Below are 15,563 nucleotides of genomic sequence, written 5' to 3'. Positions count from 1 at the left end.
GAGGTAGCAGAGCTGAAGATGTTGAGGTTTTCACTGGGAGTGACGAGGATGGACAGGATTAGAAATGAGTTCATTAGAGGAACTGCACATGTGGGACGTTTTGGAGACAAAGTGAGGGAGGCGCAATTGAGACATTGTTTGGACATGTGCAGAGGAGGGACATGGGGTATATCAGTAAGAAAATACTGAGGATGGAGCCACCAGGAGGGAGGAAAAGAGGAAGACCAAGGAGGAGGTTTGTGGATGTGGTGAAGGAAGACATGCAGATAGTTGGTTTGAAAGAGGCTGATGTAGAGAACAAGGGGGTATGGAGACGGATGATCCGTTGTGGCGATCCCTAATGGAAGCAGCTGAAAGAAGAAGAAGATTTTAGTATTATAATATACAAGAATATATAATATCTAGTATTATAATTTACTGATATTTTATTCTTGGTTAAATAGAAAGTATACACACACTTATGCCCATCAATCAGCCAATCACGTGACAGCAGTGCAGTGCATAAAATAATGTACATTTTGGTCAAGAACTTCAGGTAATGTTCACATCAATCTTTAAAATGGGGAAAAAGTGTGACCTCTGTGACTTTTCATTTTTGTTAACAGCAGCCACTAGAGAAAGAATGTAATGAAAAAACAATAAAAGGTTAAATGAGCAACAGTTCTGATACTTTGTGTATGCACAGTATTCATAGATAAGTGTGTGCATGTTTGATGGATTTGTTTTGAAAAGCATTATTAACACATTTGGAAATTATTTAAGACATTTGGAAGCTGGAGAAAATTCCTGAAACAACAAAATACTGTCAGGACAAGACATGTGCTTTTGGCATCTTTCTCATCTCTCTCTTTGTTGCATGAGAAGACTTACTGGCAAAATTACTGCTTTAATAATCAAACTCTCTCAAACCTTGTTTTGAGTTGTAATGAGCTGGAGGTTTTTAATCTCAATATGTAAAATAGGACAAAAGAGTTACAGTATAAGTGAATTGGCAGATGCTGAGATTTTATTCAGTTTATTAAGTTCAGATATACATGAACATGGCTCAGTAGATGTGTTATTTAGAGTTACATCACAAAGTTAGACTGTTCATTTGGGAATCACTGAAAGAGGTACATTGTTTTATTTACTCAGCTGTTTAGACATGAAGTTTGTTCCATCACCTGGGTGCCAGAACAAAGAAGTGTGTTGAAGTATGCCTTCCTTGTACACAAAGAGATGTTGGGACTAGTCGAACAGTAGTTGAGGATCAGAGGGAGCGTGGTGCAAATCAGAGTGCGGTAAGAGCTGTGAGGTTCGGGGGCACTGGTCCATTTTTAGGCTTTGTAGTGGAGCATAAGTGTTTTAAATCTGATGCCAGTGAAGAGAGCATAGCAGTGGTGTGGTGTTCCTTGGAACATAGAAAACAATTCATGCAGATGAATTCTAAATCAGTTACAGAGTGTGAATGCCTTTCAGAGGCAGACCTGCCAGAAGCAAGTAGCTGTAGTCTAATCTACAGATGACAAGGGGCTAAACAGGCACCTGGGTGTCCTGTGTTGGCAGAAAGAGACAAATTCTCCATATAAAAGCAAGAAATCAAAAAAAGAAAATGGTCAGTTGATTGTCCATGGTTACTCTAAGGTAACCCAAAGTGTTCTACATAAAGACGGCAAGATCTTGACAATCACCTGGTATGAACAACAGTTTACTTTTGCTAGGATTCAGTTTAAATTGAGCTGCCATCTATGATGAGATACTGTCAGACATGTCAGGAAAAAGTTTTGGATGCAGTTAAATTGTTTTTTTGTTTTTTTACAATTTGTTTAACTTATTAGTTCAAACATAAAATCCACCATTAATACGACATCAGTATAATTTTTCAATTCAAGTAATAAATCAAATAAACTCAAGAACACAAGAAGTGAAATACATTTTACACCATCAACGAATAAAAGAATGCCACATCGTAATAAAGTCACTTTTTGTTGTAAATTGACAAAACCATTTTATTAAAGCAAATTAGACTGGTTAAGTAATGCAGTAAATAATAGTAATTAAAAGTAAATTCATGTAAAGCATTACCAACTAAGCATTTTTAGCTATTCAGACTTTTTAGACAATTTGTCAATTGGCTAAAATAAATACAGATCACAAAACCAATGCTATAACTATAAAACTATAACACTATAATTTAATGTTTACTGATTTATCCATCTTTATTTATTGTTTTATCCTGGCCAGTATCATAATGCATGCTTATCCAAGGATCACTGGTAATGAGGTGGGAATGTATCCTGAATTTGGCATAACCAGTCCACCTACTTGCATGAAATATCAGAGCAAACTGAAGAACCCAGTCAAAACCCTCTTGTTGAGAAAATGGAAACTCTGTAAATGATTTCTTTTCTCAAATTTCTTTATTAGCATTTGACAATTTTATACACCAGCATTTGTACAATAGAAATGATTTTTGCATCCCCAGAAGAGTTGAAAACAACCATATGAAAAATGAAACTCATTTGCAGAAGTTATACAAGCAAGATTGTTTCCACATTAATAATTTTCAAACCCTTTGTTGAGCCTTTCTGTGCCAATCGTATATTCCAAATCATAACAAAGAAGTGCAGCTTGGATGCATACTGGAACTGTGTCAGGAACTTGAAGGAATATGTAGAACGTCATATTTATGTGAACAAGAAATGTACCAATATAATCGGTAACACTTCCTGAAGAACAAAGTTTAAATGAAATCACATTTTCGTAATTGTATGCTTTGGACTAGTGGCATGTACTAAATTCAAATTAATTCTACAGTTTAAACCCCTTGTTTGCAAACTTTTCTTAACAACTTGTCTTAATTTTTGTCAAACAAAATAATACAACAACAACAAAACTGTATGCATTGTGTTAATTTACCTCTGTGGTTTAAAAAAAAAAACAGCCTGAGCTTAGAGCCAGAATTACACTAGGGTTCACTAACTGATCTTGGCACCACCATGTTTTATGTCACATGACTGACTGCAACTAAAACAAACCATCTCATAATTAGCTCCCATATAAAGATCCTTGCACTCCAGTGTTCATTTCTTACATGTCTTTCCATGGTTGTCTTCTGTCACACTCAGTTGTCACCATCTGGCGGGGGCGGACAGACGGACGGATGGACGGACTAGATAGATAGATAGATAGATAGATAGATAGATAGATAGATAGATAGATAGATAGATAGATAGATAGATAGATAGATAGATAGATAGATAGATAGATAGATAGATAGATAGATAGATAGATAGATAGATAGATAGATAGATAGATTGCTTAAATACTGTATAATAATTCTGGAGTTTATAAAGGGGACAATAAAGTTTGCATTAAAAGTGAATTAATTTTGGAGATAATAGCTGTAATGTTTAATTACACTCACTCAGTCTGTGTGTGTGTGTGTGTGTGTGTGTGTGTGTGTCACAGGGAGAGGTTCTCCCAAGCATATAATGACTTGATGGTGTCAACAGGGTATGATCGTGTGTGTGTGTGTGTGTGTGTGTGTGTGTGTGTGTGTGTGTGTGTGTGTGTGTGTGCATCTTTGTGAGTGTATGTGTGAGTGTGTGTGAGTGAGTGCATGAGTGCGTATGAGTGTGATTGTGGGAGTAGAGGTGAACATATGTGTGTGAGTGTGTGTTTTATGTGTATTATTTTTCCCAGCAATCCATATTCCTTTTACATTCTATCCACCCTCTCTATCTCCCGCTGTGTGAATCAATCACTCCCATTAATCTGTCTCTTCTCTTTCTCTATATTGGAATTTTGGAATCTTCTCCCGGTGAAAAGCATACTAATGCAAAATTCCTCTTTCTTGCTGATATTTCATTCTTGGTTGTTTGTTTTCCAAGTTATATTTACAAGTTGAAAGTACCAGTACCAGTTGGAGTCCCAGATTTTAGGTTCTCAAAAAATATAGTAATACATACAGTACAGACCAAAAGTTTGGACACACCTGCTCATTCAAAGAGTTTTCTTTATTTTCATGACTATGAAAATTGTAGATTCACACTGAAGGCATCAAAACTATGAATTAACACATGTGGAATTATATATGGAATTATATACATAACAAAAAAGTGTGAAACAACTGAAAAATGTCATATTGTAGGTTCTTCAAAGTAGCCACCTTTTGCTTTGATTACTGCTTTGCACACTCTTGGCAATTTCTTGATGAGCTTCAAGAGGTAGTCACCTGAAATGGTCTTCCAACAGTCTTGAAGGAGTTCCCCGAGAGATGCTTGGCACTTGTTGGCCCTTTTGCCTTCACTCTGCGGTCCAGCTCACCCCTAAACCATCTCGATTGGGTTCAGGTCCGGTGACTGTGGAGGCCAGGTCATCTGGCGCAGCTCCCCATCACTCTCCTTCTTGGTCAAATAGCCCTTGATGCCTTCAGTGTGACTCTACAATTTTCATAGTCATGAAAATAAAGAAAACTCTTTGAATGAGAAGGTGTGTCCAAACTTTTGGTCTGTACTGTACATTTGTAGTTTGAATGCAGTATAACTGGACAATGTCATATTTGTAAACAACCTGATATATGCAAACACAGACAACATGGAATTTTTTCAATTCTGACACAATTCATTTATATATAAAAGGCACCATCATCAGTCATTATCACTCTCTTAAAACTAATAAGACTTAATTTGTCTAAGAGAGGAGGAGGTAAATAAGAGTAAGAAAGCAAAGAGAGAGAAAGAGAGAGAGAGAGAAAGAGAGAGAGGGGGTCACGGTGGGTCGTGTGTGTTTAGCGAGTAAGAGCCCTTGGCGGAAATGACTTATTGAGCTCTCCGTGGTGTATCAGAGTTAGCCAGAACTCCTAAACTACTCACGCTGAATGAAAAACATATGCAAGAATGGCTGGCTAGTGGCCACTTGTACAAACACACGCACACATGCAGGAGGGAAAGAGAAAGAGAGTGAGCACAGATGACCAGAGGGGGTTGTAACTAACACTCCCAAAAGAGATAATCTAATAATGTACGTGTGTGTGTGTGTGTGTGTGTGTGTGTGTGTGTGTGTGTGTGTGTGTGTGTGTGTATGTGTATATGTGTATATGTTTGTGTGTGTGTGTGTGTGTGTGTGTGTGTGTGTGTGTGTGTGTGAGAGAGAGATAGAAAGAAAAAGAGAGAGAGAGATTCTTTACACACTTAAAGCATGCATGTCCAGTCTCTATAGACTGAGCTAATCTGAATTACTCAAATCCTTCATGAACCATCAAACCTGCATTGATTTATCATCTCTCTACAGGGCAACACACTTAACACAATGACCAACATTGGGATGAATGCTGATTCCTCATGCTAGAAGGTGCTTACAGAACACCTGACTGCAATAAATCCTTGAACTTCTAGTTTTTCTTTTACCAAGAAATAAGTATCGCACGTGCATGCATATTCACACTTCTTCAAAACACACCACCTTGATCAAGATCCTCTCTACGTCTTAAGGTGCTAAGCTGTCGGATCACTCTTACAGTTTAATGTCAAAAAGAATTCTGAAGTGGCTTTTTATTCCTCATCACCTCAATGACTGAAAGTGCACTGATACAGAATGCTGTTCTCCAGGGTAGAGATGCATTTGTTCAATTGAGTTCATGCCCGGGTCATGTCATGCCTTTACCTGCTTGGGTATCACATTCGATTACCTCTCTCCTGGCACCAATATCTTCCCGCCATTCCTCCCTTGCACATGGTACAGTGTGGAACAGGCAGTCCAGTTCAGTGGCATGATCAAGCTTTGTAGTTTTGCAGATGAAAAAAAAATGGGGATGAAAATGTTTGCTAGTATCAAGCAAAAATTTTATTCATTTGGAATGCTTTTCTCTCAGAGAAAACAGTACTTCATTCTGTAGTGTTGCTTGTCTTCCTGGTGGTATCAATGACCATTTATCTTTTATCAAAACATTTATCTGTAGACTGTTTATTTCTGATGAAATGCCCGAATAAGCAGGAATTGATTTTGTACATTGATCTATAATGATGAAAATATAAGTAACAGAAAATCAATAGATTTTTTTACAGTAAAACAATAATAGTAAACATTATTGTATAAATAATTTTGTGAATAGATAATAGTGAACATTATATTATATTTTGGATAATAAAATATAGACCTGAATTGGCATTATATTGACCAAAACTCAACAATAGTCCAGTCTATAAAGTTCAGGAAACCTACGATCCTGTACGATCACATTTTAACAGAATGCCAGTAAAGAGCATTTCTATGCATTTAGGACTTTTGTACAGTCTTCCATTTTTGTAACTGCATGTCCAAATTCAAATAATCATTGTGAATATAATGGTATATCTTTGTTATATAATTAATGTAGGGACTGTTAAATTATATTTCCAAAGAAAACAATATATAGAGAATCAACAGTTGTACTTCACATGTACTCATGTTTTGGCATTTGTTTTGGTCCATACATGCCTTGTTTTTGGTTTCCATCCACTGTATATTGTGTGCATCCATTCTGTGTTAGAGAGTTTGTTTTTTATTTCTTCAAGTTTTTTCACTGTAATTGTGTTTCTTCAACCTGTTTTTAACCCTGAGAAAAATCTCTTAATGAAAGCCCCCACTCAAGCACCATGCTGTTTTTACCTAAACGTGACTTTGTGAGACACCTCAATCCATTGTGTGTGTTTGTGTAAGTGTGTGCATGTGTATGAATGGATCTTGGGAATTGTGACTCGGTATAATCTGGCCTCTTCTGAAAATGCTTGGGATCACTATTGTGGATCAGAAAACTCAGTACCATAAAATTACTTCTGACAAAACTAAAAGTCCTTTGCAATCACAACATTGGCCTTTTAGCTTGGAAATAAACACACACACACATATGCACACACACAGACATGCACACCAATATTATAGACAATTTGGTGTATATTCATGAAAACATATTTTTAAATGGATGCCTATTTGTTAGTTTACTAAAAAATATTTTGCTTTTATTTTGTTTTTAAATTCTTTAATTTTTGCCCTGCCTATTGACTTGTGTAATACAGCATGATTTTGACTATCCTTCTTTACATTCTTAATAAAGGATAACAAACTTGTATTGGTCTGTCAAATAGGATCAAACAAAGATTTAACCAGGATCTGTGTGCACTGCTAGTCTCTACATGCTCACAATGTTTTTGAAGGCTGTCTATCAAAATGCTATTGATTGAACACTAGCTGTGAAAAAGTAAATAAACACGTTTACTTTGCACGCATCCTTACTCTGGCCCATCTTGTTAAAAAGGCGGTGTTTCTGATATTTCTCTGGCGAACTGCCCTAACTTGTCCGGATCTCTACAAAATGCAAATAAACCTGATCCTTCACAGCATCCTGGTGTACTGTATATGGGTCTGCGTCATAAAACTTTGTGCCAGTAAACACCTCTGAGCGTGAAGGTTGCTAGCAATTACTGAAAAACATCATCATGTTGTAATGAATACAGGAATACAGTTCTAGGAAATGTATTCATTTATTTCCTGACAAATAACCTTAATTGAACTTACATCATAGCATACAATAACAGAAATAAAACAATATTAAACATATGAGCATACCTGTCAAAAATTGTTACATGCAAGTTTTATTTATTGAAAGAATTTTGTGCTGAATCTTGAACATAATTGTTATGTTTTTGTTGGTTGTAAGGTTTGAGTTTTCTTTGAGTTCATTACCTCTTGTTGTCCTGTAAACGGCACACTGACATTTGCAGAACTTTGAAACCACAAACATCAATAAGTAAGTGGCCGTTTTTACAGCCCAACAGGTTTCAAAATCACCTAACGCTGAGAGTGGCAACATGCCACAATTTCAAAACATGAAGAGGCAGTTGTAATTACCGGTGTTGCAAAAAGAAAAAAAAATCTCAAATCAGTTACTCACTTTTTAATCATCTTTCAAATGTCAGTGTTCGTATAATCAGGCAAAACTATTTTTCACAATTTTGCTGCCACAGGTGTTTTAGAGGTGGGAAGTAAATGCAGAGCAATCGATAAACTATGACAATTATTTTGGGTGGATTAGGGAAAGAATGTATGAATAAATAAAAATATATCAGTAAAGTATATTAGGTCTAAATCATAATAGGTGACACAATAATTGCTTATAGTCAATTTGAAATTAAAACCTGAGGAATCCAAAACTTTCTTTAGATATTTTTTTAATACAATCTTTTGTAAGATATTATTTACTATAGATAGTAAATGAATAGCAGCAGCATAGGCTTTAGGGTAAATGTAAATGCATGGTTATACAACATGACTGTACAACTTCCCAATTATGATGTCTGTCACTAATGTTACAACTTTAGAATGAACAATTATTATATATCTCTGCATATACTACTACATGCTATAAATGTTGCAGTATATGCAGAGATATATAATAATTGTTTTATTGATAACTATGAATTTATCCTTTTGTATAGGCAAAATGTATGAATGAACATCTTTGGTCATGTAGTCTAGTATAATATCTGTTTATTCTATGGAACATTGGAATCACATTTTCAAGAGTGTATAATGTGTTTTAGATGCACGTTATACAGCATCCACAATGCACTACACAGCATTATTTCTGCATTCGTAACATTACATAACCAACAGGTTGAATTGCAATCTATGGCATAATGCATAATGTTCATGGGTAGCTATAGTACAATGCAGAAAAACATGATGCAAAAGGATTTCATAGTAGCATGCATGACTTTATAATGTTAGTTATAAAGTAACTTGTTATATATATATATATATATATATATATATATATATATATATATATATATATATATAAAATGCCAAAACATGTTTCTTTATCTATAGAATCTTTTGGGAACTTCTACAGCAATTGTGATGTTACATGTGCATTAAATTAAAGATTTGTAGTGACTAATCTTAGATCTCTCTGCTGTTGCCCTGTTGCACTTTTTAATTAAAAATAGAAAAGCACAGAGCCTTTTCCCATGAAAAAGATTATCTTTATCTTCCAAGTTTTGACACTTTAATGACAAGATGTCAGTGTGTCTCAGGCTGTTGCATAAATGAAGTGTCCATAATCCGTGGGAAAATATTTGAAGCTTGGACACACAATTCTGACCCAAGGTATTTGTTTTAAACATGCAAAAATGTTTTTTTCTAGTATAAACAAATGTGCTTGATTAATTTATCTAATAGACATGCCACATTGAGATTATTTCAGGTTTCTGATGTATTGCCACAATTATTATTTATCTATCTATCATATTCTGGTGAATATTGTATACATTTCTGTTCTTTTCATTGCATTTGACAAGTATTTTTGCCAGGCACTGATCAGAAAACCTTTCACCTATGATAGTTATGCTGCCTTATAAAACCATATAAGCAGCAATACCTGTATTTTAACAAGCTTTGAGACTAGGTATTGTTAATATCTAGTGTTTCTTAGTTTTTGCATTTATGGTTGAATTTTAAAACCTTCTCAAAAAATATATACATACATACATATATTCATACATAGAAACATATGATGGATGATACAAGTGTGATAATCTTAAAGTAATCACTGTTTATCCAGTGCTCTGTAATACAGATTTTCTTTTACACAATTGTCCAGAAGGAAGTTGCAAAACACACACACACACACACACACACACACACACACACACACACACACACACATGCAAACACACACACGCAAACACAGACTGAGATAGATACAGACACAATGGGGTGTTACATGTGATTATTGAAAATAAACTAGAAACTGAATATCAAAAATGGTTTACAAATGGCCTATTTTTCTTATCACACAGGAATGAAAACCTACTAAACACAATATGTCTCATCAGCATCCCAACAATAACTAGCTTGCTAAATAAAACTATCAAACTAGTTTGTATTTATCATGCTGCACATCAGCACAAGGGATTTCATTTTCTGAGTCTCTGATTTTCATCATAATTTCCTCAATCATTTATTTCTAACAAAATAACCCTAAAAATTATTCATCAGCAACAGTGTCAGGGAGCTACCTGTCACACCTCCCTCTAATGCTCACACTCTTGCTCAGCCTCTCCATCCTACAAATTCTGATGCTTGGTCTATCCGTGACAAACAGGTACCAGGTACAGTATGTCTTGGTTGTGAATCATCAAAATGTAACTACTAATGAAGTATCTACAAGCTAGATATTAGGCTTTACTTATAAAAAAGTATCTAGTTTTTATACTGTAAGAGTATTGAAAAATCTATTCAAAAGGAAATCAAATCTCGAATTTGTGGCTGAAAGCTGTAGTATAAAAGTTTCAGAACTTGAAGAAATAAGAAAACAATCAACTTCAGGCTGGAAACAGTATCTCCACTCTTTTAATTGATAATACTGTGATTAATTTTTTTCCTGCTAAAGTACTTTATATATAAGTAGGTTCTTTCTACACCATGATAATGTAGTTTCTTGTGCATTTTGTACAATGTTCACAAAAGTGAGCTTAATAGTAGTATATAAGACACTTTTAATAAAGGAGTATTGATATAAAATTGTCAATTTTTCTGTATAGTGGCTGTATGTTGACCTAAGTATTGTTACTTTTTTTTGTAATTCGATGTGTTGCTGTTTTTTACTTTATCAAAGTCACGCAGAGTTCGTGGGTGAGGGTTTTTTTTTTTTTTGCGAGTCGAGCACATGTGAATCAGCACAACATGGCCTGTCTCACTGGGAAGTGGTCAAGAGTTCCTCTTTCATGACTACCGAAGAAAAAGAGAGGGTGGGGGAACAGCAGCAGTAGGTCTCATGATCGGAGAAGTACATGTAGGGGAGAGTGTATCCCATTTGTCTCTTGTCTATAGATATACACAGCCATCTATCAAAACAGTCAGCAGCCTCATGCTGCTGCTGTGTATGTGTATGTGTGTGTGTGTGTGTGTGTGTGTGTGTGTGTGTGCTTTTCTCGATCCTCTTACAGCCCATGTGCCTTCGCATCACCTTGTGTTGTTCATTACAATCAGTGTTACATAAAAGGACTAGCACTATTTACTCAGTCTGAGTCTCTCAGTACGTTTTTTTTTTCTTAAAAATGCCAGATTTGTGCAGCTCAGCACTTGAGCCTTGGCATAATCATTCAGTGTTTGTGGGGCAGAGGGCAAAAGAGGAATGCGAAACAACACACAAAGGTCAGTTCAACCCGTACTATAGCGTATCTGACTGGTCTTAGAGTTAGCGCTATTTTATATATTTTTATATTATAATTATAAATAATATTCATCTATAGAAATGCCTTATTGAAAGAGGCTTGAAGCTCAGGATACTGGAAGACTAATAATAAACAGAAAGTGATGTGATATATATATATATATATATATATATATATATATATATATATATATATATATATATATATATATATATATAGATATATATATATATATATATATATATATATATATATATATATATAGATATATAGATATATAGATATATATATAGATATATATAGATATATATCTATAGAGAGAGAGAGAGAGAGAGAGAGAGAGAGAGAGAGAGAGAGAGAGAGAGCTTTATGAGAGAGCATACTGCTTTAACGTAAGTGACAAAAGGAGCTAGGATGTACCTTATAGGACTGTAATGTAAATGTAAACGTAGAATGAGGTACCTGATAAACCAAAAACTGCACAAATATGTCATGCATTAATAAATTAATCACAGTAATCATAAGCAGAATGTGTTTATTAATCGTTTAGAATGTTAAGAGTAAATAATATTTAGGCTGAAATGCTTACGGTAAATATTCGATGAAATCCTTACATTCAATAATCCCCGCCCCCGACACACATACACAAACACTAAACATTTACGCACACACACACACACTCACTCTCACCCACATCCATACACACACACACACACACACACACACTCACTCACACACACACTCACACACACACTCACTCACACATACATACTTATACAGAGATACACATAGACACACACACACACACACACACACACACACACTCCATCAGTGAAACACTAGCATTGACCATATAAGCAATAAACATAGAAATGCAATAAACATGAGCAGACTCACTCACCAACTCACACACAACACACACACACACACACGCACTTACTCACACATTCACACTCACACAGAGATATACACACACGCACACACACACTCAATTGGTGCAACATTGCATAGAAATGCAATAAACCTCAACAGTTACATTTGCAGAACAAACAGTACAATAAGAATTCAACAAATAAAATCAAATATAAGTGTCATTTAAAAACAGCAGGGGAAGATGCAAGAGCAGATTTTCTTTACAGTAAATACAGAAATAATGGTGGAAACAATGTCCAAGAAAGAAAAAAAACTAGACAGTAATTGAGGAATGTCTTTATAAGTCAAAAAATTGTGACGCACAATGACGTGAGTGCCGTTTACTCTGCTACTCATAATAACGTCAAACTTATAATATAAAAAGAAAAAGATGTCAAAGATGTGTTTTTCATTCATGTTTGTGATTATGTAAGATGAAGGCAAATGCATGGTTAATAGAATCACGTCAATCTGAATGCAACGCTGTGGTTGGAACAATCACACGGATTCAGACATGCTCAATGTGAAAACCATCTGAGAGTCAAAAAATAGTGACTTGTTCAGTTAATTATGCACCAATTACATTTAAATCCATATTTCCAGATTTAAGAGAGAAGAGCTTTCTGTAGATCAGCACACACATTTAGATGATTGACACAGGTTCAAAAAACTGGGTGTACTGACACATCAGTGTAGTGCCAAAACACAGCCTGAAAAATGAAGCAGTAGGTCTTGGGGGAAATGTTAGCGTTACGAATTGGTGTTCGGGGTAAAGTATCATGTTCATTTCATATTATGTGGGTGTGGCCTGAAATGGAAACCAGCTCTGTAGCAGTGTTTTAATGGGTCTAATGTGTCATTATTGTTTTTGTCCTGCTACACAGGATAAGAGTTTTTTGGATTTTGATCAATCTGTTTTGGCACCACTGAGTGCCGTTGTGTGTCCTTACCCTGTTCAGGCCTCTCTCATACACAGCACACAGCACACACACACACAAGCACACATCCAGCTGCAACTCTCTAAAGTATGACAGAGGGAGGATGGAGCGCATGTGATAAAGTCCTTTAGGGAGTGATGGGAAGGTTTCCTACAGTGAGGCCCTCAATGGGACTGAACGCTGGGACAAGCTCATGATCTACACCATGTGACCAAAGTGAGGGAGAGGTGTGAAGGCATTAGCTAGATCACAAATTGAATACAGTTTTAAGAACCTGACCTGTTTTTAGGGTTGAATGAGAAGAACTATGATTTCTAGGGCATTATACACACTGTTTTATGTATATATATATATATATATATATATATATATATATATATATATATATATATATATATATATATTTACAGTGATGAAAATAAGTATTTGAACACCCTGCTATTTTGCAAGTTCTCCCACTTAGAAATCATGGAGGGGTCTGAAATTGTTATCGTAGGTGCATGTCCACTGTGAGAGACATAATCTAAAAAAAAAAATCCAGAAATCACAATATATGATTTTTAAACTATTCATTTGTATGATGCAGCTGCAAATAAGTATTTGAACACCTGTCTATCAGCTAGAATTCTGACCCTCAAAGACCTGTTAGTCTGCCTTTAAAATGTCCACCTCCACTACATTTATTATCCTAAATTAGATGCACCTGTTTAAAGTCGTTAGCTGCATAAAGACACCTGTCCACCCCATACAATCAGTAAGAATCCAACTACTAACATGGCCAAGACCAAAGAGCTGTCCAAAGACACTAGAGACAAAATTGTACACCTCCACAAGGCTGGAAAGAGCTACGGGGAAATTGCCAAGCAGCTTGGTGAAAAAAGGTCCACTGTTGGAGCAATCATTAGAAAATGGAAGAAGCTAAACATGACTGCCAATCTCCCTCGGACTGGGGCTTCATGCAAGATCTCACCTCGTGGGGTCTCAGTGATCCTAAGGAAGGTGAGAAATCAGCCCACAACTACACGGGAGGAGCTGGTCAATGACCTGAAAAGAGCTGGGACCACCGTTTCCAAGGTTACTGTTGGTAATACATTAAGACGTCATGGTTTGAAATCATGCATGGCACGGAAGGTTCCCCTGCTTAAACCAGCACATGTCCAGGCACGTCTTAAGTTTGTCAATGACCATTTGGATGATCCAGAGGAGTCATGGGAGAAAGTCATGTGGTCAGATGAGACCATAATAGAACTTTTGGGGAACAACCTCCTTCCCTCGGTTAGAGCATTGAAGATGGGTCGAGGCTGGGTCTTCCAACATGACAATGACCCAAGCACACAGCCAGGATAACCAAGGAGTGGCTCTGTAAGAAGCATATCAAGGTTCTGGCATGGCCTAGCCAGTCTCCAGACCTAAACCTAATATAGAATCTTTGGAGGGAGCTCAAACTCTGTGTTTCTCAGCGACAGGCCAGAGACCTGACTGATCTAGAGAAGATCTGTGTGGAGGAGTGGGCCAAAATCCCTCCTGCAGTGTGTGCAAACTTGGTGAAAAACTACAGGAAACGTTTGACCTCTGTAATTGCAAACAAAGGCTACTGTACCAAATATTAACATTGACTTTCTCAGGTGTTCAAATACTTATTTGCAGCTGTATCATACAAATAAATAGTTAAAAAATCATACATTGTGGTTTCTGGATTTTTTTTTTTTTAGATTATGTCTCTCACAGTGGACATGCACCTACGATGACAATTTCAGACCCCTCCATGATTTGTAAGTGGGAGAACTTGCAAAATAGCAGGGTGTTCAAATACTTATTTTCCTCACTGTAAATATATATATATATTTATATATATACAGTGGAACCCACTTATCTCGACCTCGGTTAACTCGACAACCCTATTAAGTCGACGTTTTTGAAGTGGAACCGCCAAATTGTCTAAGCATTTTTTAATGGTTATGTCGACTTTTTTATGTCGCCGAACCCTAATATCTCAAACACAAGGGGGGCAAAATTTGCCATTTAACATCAGTTATGTCGATCGGCACTGTGCAGCCGCAGAAGAACTCGCGAAAGTGGCGGAAAAATCAAGCCTTACAGCTGCTACAGGTGTTGTATTGTATACTGGTGAATCTCTGCTGTTAGTTAGTGCACATATGCCTTTTGTTGTTAAATGTTATGCGATGAACGGGAGGCGAAAGCGCCGTTAGGAGCGCGGCGCTTGGTAGGAGCGCGGCGCGGAACGTGGGATGAGCAGCAAAAGCATTGAATTAACAACGGCAGGATCGGGGGAATCCGCGATGCGCTTTTGGAAGAAAAGCGCAGCCGTTGAGAGAGTGCCGGTGGGAAGGCACGTACCGGGATACGCATGAGCAATAACAACGACCGCCGTGAACCAACATATACCAACAATAACGGACGGTGAGAGTGTGGAAGTTTAAATAGGAGCTGGTGATGATGCTAAACGAGCACCATATGTGCGCGATTGAAGCCGGGAGCTTCAGAGAAAGCGGCC

This window comes from Silurus meridionalis, chromosome 26 (assembly GCF_014805685.1).
Source record: "Silurus meridionalis isolate SWU-2019-XX chromosome 26, ASM1480568v1, whole genome shotgun sequence".
NCBI classification, from domain to species: Eukaryota; Metazoa; Chordata; class Actinopteri; order Siluriformes; family Siluridae; genus Silurus; species Silurus meridionalis.
This window is presented reverse-complemented; position numbering follows the sequence as displayed.